The 12265-nt window shown below is 45.1% G+C and overlaps 1 protein-coding gene across 5 annotated transcripts in view; it reads left to right on the forward strand.

The window, feature by feature from the left end:
- RAD51B (RAD51 paralog B) overlaps positions 1-12265 on the forward strand; it is a 736621-nt gene that overhangs the window by 620160 nt on the left and 104196 nt on the right. The window lies entirely within an intron of this gene.

Raw genomic sequence — 12265 nt, forward strand, 5'->3', positions numbered from 1 at the left:
AAAGCTGGGGGGTTCAGCCCCTTCAAAGCCAGGCATCAAATCTTCCCAGCCTTTGACATTGGGACCTCTTTCCCCCACCTTGTTGCTGACACTCAGGCTGTCCTCTATAAAATCACTCTGTATCTGCTTCCCCTTCAGAGGTTTATAAATGCCTTGGGTGCTAGAATCAAGTTTTGTCCTATCTCATGTCTGCCATCAATGCCCAACAGAGTGTCGTACCCAAAGTAGGTACCTGATCAGCGAAGAATGGTTAAATGACAAAGTCTTTTAACAAAACTCAGCATTTGTTGAACACGTCCCAAATGCTAAGGCAAAGCTCAGACACATAGGTTATGTGTATTATGAGGAATGGAAATGACTCATGTACTCCCAGCTATAATATAAAGCAGAATAAAATAAAGTCGACATTGTAGATGTACGCCCCAGTCACAGGCTGAAAGCGCAAAGGAAGGACACTTTATGCAGCTGGAGTGAATCAAGGAAGATATTCCTGGAGAGCAAACAATGCACCAGGCATTGGAAGGTGAGAAAGATTTTGCCGGACCTGGAAGAGGTGGAGGACACCGAGTTTCCAGACTGTGGTCATCTGTCTCCTTCAGAGCGAGGGGCCTTTGGAGAGCTTGCGGTCTTCAATAGAACATTTGTGGAAACCAGGCTGAGTTTTTGCAGCTGATTCAATGTACATTTCCTATGAATTCTTGAAGATGAGCTGACTAATTTGAAACAGCCAGGGACTATTCGGGAAGTTGAGAAAGATATTTTGTTCTCTGTAACTATTAATTCGCTCTCTCTGCACTTTTACTGTCCACCAAGAAAGAAAAGCTAAGCAGTTCACACATTAAACAGGGCACTTAGGAATGTCTGAGAAAGGAATGAGGAAAATATATCTCAATCCCAAATGTTAAAGATTAAATAGCTTCCTACTTAAGGTCGAAGATTTTTCTCTTTTCAGTTTTTGACCGTGCTGGGTCTTCGTGGCTGCGTGCAGGCCTTCCCTGGTTGCAGTGAGAAGGGGCTACTCTCTAGCTGCGGTGTGCAGGCTTCTCACTTGAATGACTTCTCTTGTTGTGGAGCACGGGATCTAGGTGCAGGGGTTTTAGTAGATGTGCGCATGGGCTTAGTTGCCCCGTGGTATGTGGGATCTTAGTTTCCAGATCAGGAATCGAACCCATGTCCCCTCCATTGGCAGGCGAATTCTTAGCCACTGGACCACCAGGGAAATCCAAGGCCTTTTTTTTTTTGACCCCAGAAAACAGTAAGACAGTGCTCTCTGCTCAGTGATTGACAGACAAACCAGTCCCTGTGCTCTCCTGCTCCAAGGTCCACCAGGACTTTCATCACAAACTGAGCTGCCGGGAAAGGACCTAAGCACTGTCTTTGCATCGTGCCGACACTCAGTGTTGCTGTGTGTGTCTCACACACACACACACTGTAGTTGCAGCCGCTCATCTTACCGCCTCACAGTCTCACATGATAGGACTTTACGTCATTCCTTCTTCAAAGATGAGGGATGAGGCAAGAAAAGTTGTCTCTTGCTAGAACATGATGGGATGTGGATTTGAACCCTGGCAGTCTTGCTGCTTCCCCTCTTCCCCCTCACCCCTGTACTCTTTCTGTTCGTATCTGTTACAATCTTTCTTAGTCACCCTCACTAACATACTCAGCAAAATACTGTACACATAGTAGGAATTCAGTGAATATTTTCCAAATAAAAGAATCATCAGAGCAGTACTGGTAGTTGGATCTTCCAGTAGAAGTGACTGCAGAGAATATGGTAGAGGATCTATCACTGCCTTCTTCTCTTTTCATTAAAAATGGGGAGACGTGTAGGAAAGCTGCCCCAGGGAATATTGACAAGGAAGAAGACACAGGTGGCACTCCTGAGCTGAAAGTCTGCCAAACTGGTACCACTCATGGAATGCTAGTGAAGCATCTTGTATTATTGATTACTTTTATTGAACTTGGATGTAATGCATGGGATGTATTTCTTGTGATTTCTTGGGATGTACGTACCCGTACATATGTAAGGCAAAGTCCAGCTTTTGTCTTCCTAAGTGTGCTACCATCCTACCTGCTCTGCTGATGTGCTGTAGTCCTGGTGAAGATTCAGAAGTGCGTGGTCCCTGTCAGCCCATGGAGTAAACACTTTTGAATTAACCCAGAAGTGCCAAACTCTATGCCTAGTGTCTTTTAGTTTGATGTTGTGAACAAATCCCGGAGATGGGATTGTAGAAGTTTGTCCTGCAAACCCAGGATTGCCAAATGAGAATTCTGGAAATTGGCAATGAGGATTAGGTAATGGAGGACAGGGGAACGAAAGTAAGAGGAAGTGCAAAATATCAGATTCTGACCTAAGCAATCATGGTCTTAGAACCACTTGGGAGTGTCATTTTTTCCCTAAGCTTTGGTTTTAATACTATCACCATCACTTTTGTCTGATGGCCATGAAAGGAACGTCTTTACAGAATCCAGCAGAGGCCACTTTTGCTCAGATGGAGCGAAACAGTCCATCGCTCCTCTCAGATGAATAACCTAAGTGGGAGAGAAAGCACATGGCCTACTTTGAATTTCAGTGAAGGTGGGATTCAGATGTAGCACAAGTGCTCCAGAACTCTGAACAGAACTTGGAGGAGAGAAGACCAATCAATAGTGGGCCTAAGTCAGGACAGACTTGGTTTTGTTGCTGAAAGCAACTCCCTGAAATCTCAGTGACTTAAAACCAGTCTGTGCATAACTGAGAGACCCTCCCCAGAGGCTGTCCTCTGTGTGATGATTCAGTTCTTCAACTCAGTATCAACATGCATTTCACATTTGCCAATGGGGGGAGGTGTTGTATACTAGCAATTAAGTGCCTCTTCCAAGAAACAACACATAATCACTTCTTTCATGGCCAAGTAATCATGCATCCACCCATCCCCAACTCCAAGGAGCTGGGAACCTCGACTGTATTGGGAAGGAAAGGAGAACTGGAGATTGGTAAACACTCGCAATGTCTGCCACAGACTCTAGACCCAGCAAGTGGTAAACATCTTCCTTCACATCCACCGCTTGTTCCTTTCCCTTGGATTACTGGGCATTTAGCAAAGACTTATGGGGTAGAGTTGAAAACTGAAGACCAAATAATTTTGTAGCCCATTTTAGTCCACAAAATGGTGACCTTTTTGAAAAAGAGGAGCAGCAAAGGAAAATCAATTAACTTTGGGTTCTTTTCCCTTAAGCTATCGATACTAATAACTCTAGGAAAGGATAATGGGTTAAAGGCAGCCATGGCCCAATTTAAATGATATCTAAGACAGAATGACTCACCTTAAGTTGCCCAGGACCATCATGCTTTGTGTGAAAAGACATCTGGAAATGTGCCCTCCTGCCTCCATCCCGTCCCTTGTTACCAGACATGATTCAAATTCCCTCTAAGCCCTGTGATTTTTCCAGAAAGCAGCTTTCCCAGCAGCAGAGAGAGAGAGAGAAGAAAAAAGAAACTTTCCCTTATTATTCTTCCAATAATGAATTCCTGCTCTGAGTGGGCTGCTTCCATGTGTTTTCAGTCAAGTGCTGATGGCAGCCTTGCTGGGGGACATTTCCAAGAGGCTGTGGACATAATGGCTGCGGTCTCATATTGACAAGAGCTGCTCTCAGTTTTCCTTCCAGTTTAGCCCTCCTGAGCCCTGAAATCCAAGATGAGAAATGATTCACGAGATCTCGCTGGTGAACCAATATGGCTGCCACACCTCTCTGCTCTTTTGAACTAAGTAAAAATGCATGCTTTTGAAGCTTCCCTTAGAGAGATTTGTTGACATGGATCCTAGTAACTTTAAAAGGTCCTACCTTTCTTAGACTAAACCAGTTCTTTGTAGATGCCAAGATCTCCTTTCTTCAGGACTGAAATGTAGTTTTGACTTGCTTTGACATCAGAAGAACAAAAGGAGAAATTGGGTCACACCATTTCCTGCCTAAAACCTAATCTCAAGAACGCAAGATGCTTCCAAGTAAGCCGTGGTGGTAGGTCATGTTTGCTAAGGGAACCAACCTACTCCTTTTCCCCAAAGCAAATGTATTCAGATAATAATTCAATTTCAGCTTACTTACAAGAATTTGAGCAAACAATTATAGTTAGGCTCTTTCCATTGAGAAGAAACTCAGTTACTCCGGTAAAAGGGAACAGATGTTGTTAAGGGTACAAGGGGTTTGGAATTGGAAAATCTTGAGGAGCAAAGGCAACCCTGGGGCTTCGTTACCTTAGAGTCTCTGCTTCTCTCTGTATACATGCCCAAGGCAACTCTCTCCCAGCAGACATGCCCTGCATACTACAGTTCTGCTTATTCAGAACTTCAGCTGGCATATACTCGTCTTGGTCTCTTGAGCTCCTCTCTGTCCATCTCAGCCTTTCAACTCCAAGTCTGTTGGCATTTTTCCTTGGTATTTAGTAGTTGGAATTCCTAGGAGAAAGTATGATTGATGTAGAATCATCTTATTGTTTTTTCTCAGATAACATCATTGGTCACTAGCCAGCCAGTCTACTGTGGGCTGAAGGAGGAGCTGAAAGCGTGGCTGCCTCAGCAGTAGCAGATATGGGCAAGGCAACTCCATAGAGAGGCCATGGAGAGTGAGGCAGGAATGATGAGCCATCGTGCACTGTTTATACCCTTAACCAGACTTCTGCACAGATTCTCATTCTCTCTCTTTCTTCTGTCGCCCCTTCTCATCACCGTAGACACCCCCCATCACAGCCTGGTCTCCCACTATTGCTCATCCCCCACCCCTGAGTTCTAGGCGGTTCCCAGGTGGTTCTATTGGTAAAGAATGCACCTGCCAAAGCAGGAGATGTAAGAGATGCAAATTTGATCCCTGGGTTGGAAAGATCCTCTGGAGGAGGAAATGGCTACCCACTCCTGTATTCTTGCCTGGAGAATCCCATGGACAGAGGAGCCTGGCGGGCTGCAGTCCACAGGGTCACAAAGAGTCGGACACGACTGAAGCAACGTAGCATGCGTGCACATACCCCTGACTTCTGTATCCTGTTTCTCATCCTGTGAAAGTACCCAGCCACAGAGGTGGATGACTGGGATGGAAGGAAGAGATCTTAACATGTATGTGAGAATAGAAGGAAAACCGGGGGAGGTGTGATATGGAAGGAGGAATGGAAATAAAATCCTTTCTTAGTGAAAGAAAATCTCATTCCCACCAGAAGCACACTTTCACCAGAAGCACCACTTTCCTCTTTCTCCCAATCTTTACAGCAATTTCCCTCTCCCCAAAACCAGACATCCGCAGAAGCAAAAAAAAAAACATCCACTGAGGAACGCCAACCAAGCAGAGAGGGAAGGTATTCTGGCTCAACTAATCCTTAAGACCTTCTGACCCCTGATGATGAACCGTAGAATGCTTGGATGAACCATAGCATTCGAAGTCCCCATCCCAGATCCTTGCCTTTCCCTGGCCCCACCTAGGCTTCAGGGAGCCCTGATCTCAGATCCTTGAATAGTAAATGCCAAACAATTTACTTTCAAACTAAGGTTTAGAAAACCAATGAATGACGCTGTTTAAATAAGGTCTTTGCCAATTGTGTCCTCCCAAGATGCACAAAGCTCTTCGTTGGCAGTTTTCACAAATCTTCATGATGCTTTTGGAGGACTGGTCATGTGTAGTGTTGCCCTATTTCAACTGAGTCAGAGAAATTGTGCTTATGTAAATTCCACACATCAATAGAGGACTAGGGAGAAAATTGACTTGTGATTCTGAGCTTCGCCTTTTACTCATTATAGACCATTCCCTTTATCTCTCATCAGATAATAAAAATCCAACCCAAACCATCTACATTCAGATTTCAGTATTTCCATATTCCTTTCAGTGGACATGAAGCTAGAAATGAATTCAAGGGAAATCTAGACAACCCTGTGTTTTCCTGCTCTCTCCTGAGCCCTGAGTATGTTAGTGTTGATTAAAACACAGGTCGACCCTTGACCTATGACTGACACTTTTATCTACTGACTAAAATTTGAACTGTGGTGTTGGAGAAGACTCTTGAGAGTCCCCTAGTCTGTAAGGAGGTCAAACCAATCAATCCTAAAGGAAATCAGTCCTGAATACTCATTGGGGGGACTGATGCTGAAGCTAAAGCTCCAATTCTTTGGCCACCTGATGTGAACAGCTGACTCATTAGAAAAGATCCTGATGTTGGGAAAGACTGAAAGCAGGAGAAGGGGATGACAGAGGATGAGATGATTGGATGGCATCACCGACTCAATGGACATGAGTTTGAGCGAGCTCCAGGAGTCGGTGATGGACAGGGAAGCCTGGGGTGCTGCAGTCCATGGTGTCGGACACCACTGAGCGACTGAACAACAACAAAATTGCAGTTTCCCTAGGAATCTAAGATGGCAGAGGAGGCGGTGCTGATGGTGTTTCTAAACCCATTGCTATGAGATTCTAGAGCCAGTTTCATGGATCACTTCCAGATCTCTGCTCATTCCATTTGAAATCTGGGTTTGAAATCTCTTGCTATTGGCTGTCCCCTGGGATCTGAGGGCCCGTCTGGGGTTTGTCTGATGTCTCTCCCTCCCACCATCCCCCTCCACAGTCATTACTACTCTAACAGCTTGAAAGTTGATGCAAAGATGGAGCAGAAGCCAGTTTGGCTTTCCCCCAGTTCTCCAAGCCCCTCTGGGGTTAATCAGCAAACAACCACCTATCTTTGTGTTAAAAATAAAAGCCTCTCTAACTAGAACACCTGGAGGAGACCCATAGGAAAGCTTAAGATGAAACCAATTCTGCAGTAATTATTCTGACCATCACTCTGTTTAAGCTTAATTCAGACTCTGCAGACAAAAACAGTTTGCTAAACCCAAGCAATGGCCTGGATGGACCTATAACTCTTAATGTACCTTAACCCACTTTGAGTTTTGCTAATACCCCACATCTCAGCTCCCAAGTCTCCTTATGCTGTGTACTTCAGGCAGCATCTCCCCATTTCAAGTTTAGCAAAATGCCCTGAGTGCATCTCGCTGGTAGTGGCCCCCTCCCAGCCCTTTCCCTACCTTCCCAGACCATCTGATGGTGGTGGTTTGCACCTTGCAGAAGTAACAGAACTTCTTGCCTGGGGCTGCTGACCACTCCTTTTAATAACTGATCCAAATGCCCTTAAGTGTTAGGTGATTACCTGTGCTGAGGAAAGGGACCAGGGGCTGGGGGTGCAGAACAGATGGGCAGGGAGTGCATGGAAAACAATTCCTTGCTGGTTTCTGCTAAGGCCGCCATAACAGAATACCACTGCTGCTGCTGCTGCTAAGTCTCTTCAGTCGTGTCCGACTCTGTGTGACCCCATGGATGGCAGCCCACCAGGCTCCCCCGTCCCTGGGATTCTCCAGGCAAGAACACTGGAGTGGGTTGCCATTTCCTTCTCCAATGCATGCAAGTGAAAAGTGAAAGTGAAGGCGCTCAGTCGTGTCCAACCCTCAGTGACCCCATGGACTGCAGCCTTCCAGGCTCCTCCATCCATGGGATTTTCCAGGCAGGAGTACTGGAGTGGGGTGCCATTGCCTTCTCCGAACAGAATACCACAGAAGAGCTTAAACAGCAGAAAGTTATTTTCTCCCAGCTCTGGAAGCTAGAAGTCCAAGCTCGAGTACCAGGTGCTTTGGTTTCTCCTGGGGCCTTTCTCCTTGGCTTGCAGATGGATGCCTTCTTGCTGTGTTCTCATGCAGCCTTTCTTTACGTGCACTCCGAGTGTCTCTTCCTCTTTTTGTAAGGACACCTTGGATTAGGGTCTCCTCTTATGACCTCGTTTAACCTTAATTACCTCCTTTTAAAGGAGATAATGTTGCCAGAACTTCTGATTTTTCAAGGGAAGCCAGAATTCTGGATCTTCAGATGACATTTTTCTTCAAATAAATCTTTACATTATGGAAAGTAATTCAAAAATTATAAAATACTGTAGGTCAAATAAACACATTTACAGTCTAAATGAACCCTGGAGGCTGGCAGATTTCCATTCTCAGAATACTAGAAAGACATCTATAATGTCATCACATGAGGATGTAGGTGTTTAAGAGCTCAGGGTCAAGAGTACACTGTTGGGTTCATATTCCAGCCCACCACTTACTAGCTTTGTAATCTTGGGCAAATTATGCATGTAACTCAGAGGTTTTATGAGAATGAAATCAGTTAATACATGTAGATGCCTAGAAGAATGCCTGCTTCCTAGTAAGAAACTAATATCTGAGCCAGTATTATTAGGTAGTATCAATAAACCTCTTGGTTTCCTCATCTGTAAAATGCAGACCATGTTTGCCTTACCTGTCCCCCAAAGGAAATAAATGTAAATGAAAGGATTTACAAAAGTGTGAACATTACTAAGAAATACACCATGCATAATTTTTGCTACAGTACCTATAAATGAGACTCAGCCTTGCGCCATACAGGCATGGGAATCCCTAGGAGGAGGAGGAGGAGGAGGAGGAGGACAGTGGGACTGGATCTGGTCTTCTTTTTCTTTCAAGGGTCACTTGGCCATATTGCTGTTCTTAGAATTTGGTGAGTTTTTCTTATTTTATGACATTTTTAAACATTCAGCAACATAGAGGAAACAGTCTATGAACACCCAAGTAACTTATCTAGATTTAATCTTTGTTAACATTCGTCTTAGTGAGCATTCCTGGCAGAATGTAGGAATGGAATGTGACAGAGATGCAGTAAGGAAATGGGGTGGGGGGAGGAGTGGGCTTAATGGTGCTGAATGGGAGAGACCGGGAGTTTTAACTCCCTCAGAGACTCCTCGTATTTTGCAAGAAAGTAAAACCCAATCAGTTGTAGATGATTCCTTTTTTTAGATAGGGTCCAAAGAAGTGGTTTTTGTGAGGGATTGTTTATTAGAGATGATACATTAATACCATCTTAATGATAGGGCATTATAACCTGGGACGCAGAAACTTTTTCATTATTTATAAGGTTTTTATTGTTGTTTTTAAGGGTTTGGGGGTTTTTTTGTTGTTATTTTTAAGGTTTTATACATGAACATATTCATATATTGCTTGTGTAATTGAAAACCTAAAATGTCTAAAGAGACTTTTAGAGTACAAATGTCTGTCATAAAGGATTTAGGTAATGAAACTGTGGCGGATGTGTGTGAGAAGCCCAGTAAAATCATGGTGATATAAGAAAAGTTGGTCACTAAAAATGAAAGGCTTGAGGAGCAGAAACATTCAAAGAAAGTATATGCCAATTATAAAGGGCTCTTCTGTTGAAGCATGTAAAAGGGTCTCTAAGACACATTGCCCCATTTCTCAACATGAGCTCTTAACTGCATGTAAATGCAAAAGCTTCTACCCTGGAAAGGATGCCTTCCAACACGAAAGCAACTAAACCTTGCTTTAAAATTCTATTATTCAGACCCTCATTCATTTAAGCTGACATTCCTCCTCAATTGAGGCAAATCATCAAAGCTTTATTGTATTGAGAACCTTGAATTCAGCAACAAAGAGCGTGGGGTTTGGAGGGAAATGTGGAGGGGGGAAGAGGCTGAGAGCTCTGAGACCCAAAGAACCGGGGAGGGGAGGTAGGGGAGGGGAGGGCTGGAGTCCTGAGAGGCAGAGGGGAGAGCAAAGGAAGTAAAAGAGCCGAGAGGGACTACCGGAGGCAGCTCTTTGCTGCAAAGCTGCCCCTTGTTAATCAACATGGCAGAAAGCAAAACCAGCCTGCAACTCTGTCCTCCCAAATACTTTTCCAGAGTCAGGACAAGAAGGAAGAGAGGGAATAGGGAAAGCATTTCCCTTTCTTCCTTCATTCAGGGGCCTCTGGAGTCTCCTGTCCCTGGTGCCCTGAGCCGCAGCACAAGGCCTGGCAGGAAGTCGCCCCTGAGCCTGGATCCCAGAGCTCCCCCTCCCTCCTTTCATCAGTTCCATCTGGCCCGGTGGCACCTCCACCCCAGGCTTCCAGCAGGCTCTCTCTTCCTTTCTGGTGTGATTTACTGCAGGATGTACGAAGTGGGATGTAGAATATATTGGGTGCATTGTTGAGGCATCAGGCAAGAAAGGATCTTTGAAATGTGAGGATGTCACCCACAGACTTTTATTGAGCATCTATGATGTCTAATGAGAATAAAGTAAAATTTGTAAGACAGACTTGAAAGCCTAAGGGAAAACTGGGTTTTTCAATTAAGTAAAATACTGATTTTGAAAAGCAAATTACAGTAGTCCCTCCTTTTCCATGGTTTCACATTCTATGCTTTCAGTTATCCACCGTCAACCATGGCCCAGAAATACTAACTGGAAAATCCCAGAAATAAACAGTTCTTAAGTTTTAAATTGCAAGCCCTTCTGCGTGATGCAACCTTGCACTGTTCAGCTCCATTCAGCCCTAGACGTGAATCATCTCTTTGTCCATCGTATCTATATTGTATGCTCTACCCACCCATTAGTCTCTTAGTAAAGACGCTTACTCCTTGGAAGGAAAGTTATGACCAATCTAGACAGCATATTAAAAAGCAGAGACATTACTTTGTCAAAAAAGGTCTGTCTAGTCAAGGCTATGGTTTTTCCAGTGGTCATGTATGGATGCGAGAGTTGGACTGTGAAGAAAGCTGAGCGCTGAAGAATTGATGCTTTTGAACTGTGGTGTTGGAGAAGACTCTTGAGAGTCCCTTGGACTGCAAGGAGATCCAACCAGTCCATCCTGGAGGAGATCAGTCCTGGGTGTTCATTGGAGGGACAGGTGCTGAAGCTGAGACTCCAATACTTTGGCCACCTCATGCAAAGAGTTGACTCATTGGAAAAGACTCTGATGCTGGGAGGGATTGGGGGCGGGAGGAGAAGGGGACGACAGAGGATGAGATGGCTGGATGGCATCACCGACTCGATGGACATGAGTTTGAGTGAACTCCAGGAGTTGGTGATGGACAGGGAGGCCTAGCGTGCTACAATTCATGGGGTTGCAAAGAGTCGGACACGACTGAGTGACTGAACTGAACTGAACTGAGCCTTCTGGGTTATCAGATTGACTGTATCACAGTGCTTGTGTTCAAGTGACCCTTATTTTACTTAATAATGGCCCCAAAGTGCAAGAGCAGTGATACTGGTGCTTTGGTTGTGCCAGAGAGAAGCAGTGAAGTGCTTCCTTCAAGTGAAAAGGTGAAATTTCTTGACTTGGAAAGGTTACAATATACTGGGTTCAGTACTTTCCCCGGTTCAGGCACTGGGGGTCTTAAATTTACATCCTCTGCAGATTAGCAGGGGCTACTGTAGTCCCAGATGGTCTTTTTCCTGCACCAAAAGAGTCGTCAAGGACGCAACAGACTTATGTGGACACCGTGGAGCAGACAGATCCTGGTGCCCAGTGACCTGCTGCGAGTAACTCAAAGGAGGCTATAGGACTTTAGCTTCCAGACTGCCACCTTCCAACTCTGTGACCTCAGTGAATGCACGTGACCTCCCTGTGTCACAATTTCCCAATTTGTAAAATGGTTACAGAGATAATCTGTCTCATTTTCAGCCTGAGGGACCCATGAGGGTAAGCAAGTAGGCAAACAGGTGATTTTCCAGCCTTCCCTGTGATCTGAACCAGGGTTACTACATTGACCCATCCTCCGGCTTTAAGATAAATCAGGTCATGTTATTCTTATGCTCAAAACTCTGAAGTGGCTCCCTTTTCACTGAGACTGGAAGCAAAGTATCTCCCCTGTCCTTAAAGTCCCCCGTGCCCAGAAGCACCTGGTGTCCCATCTCAAAACTACCCCCAGGCTCACCTGCTACAACCACCCAGGTCTCCAAGCCCTTCCTCCAGTTACCAGGAGCCCTTCCCCTTGGGGTCTCTGCAACTCCAAACCCTTTGTCTGAATGCTCTTTCCCCAGACAGTCTGTAGCTGATGCCCACACCTCTTTCCCCAGATTCTGGCATGACTCTCTGACTGCTTAGTTTTTGCCAAAATGTCGTCTTCTCCATGAGACCTACCCAGTTTAAGCTGCAGCCCACTCTCCCTCCCCCCATCCTGTTCTACCCGTGCTTTCCCCAAGCACCCATCACCAGGCAACAGCACAAATAACTCACTGTGTTTACCATTCGTTGTGTGTCTTCCCCGCTAGTTTAAGCCCTGGTGGGCAGGCATCTTTGATTGTGTCCTAAGCACCTTGAGCAGTGTCAGGCACATTAAGGACCCTCAATAAATAGGTTGGATCTTTCTCAGAGGTCCAGGGTATAAAGCAGACCAAGAAGGGCTACTCCAGTTGAAGGGAATACGAGCTCAAAATCTCCTCCACCATCTCTGCAGGCTCTCTGT

This window comes from Bos taurus, chromosome 10 (assembly GCF_002263795.3).
Source record: "Bos taurus isolate L1 Dominette 01449 registration number 42190680 breed Hereford chromosome 10, ARS-UCD2.0, whole genome shotgun sequence".
Lineage (NCBI taxonomy): Eukaryota > Metazoa > Chordata > Mammalia > Artiodactyla > Bovidae > Bos > Bos taurus.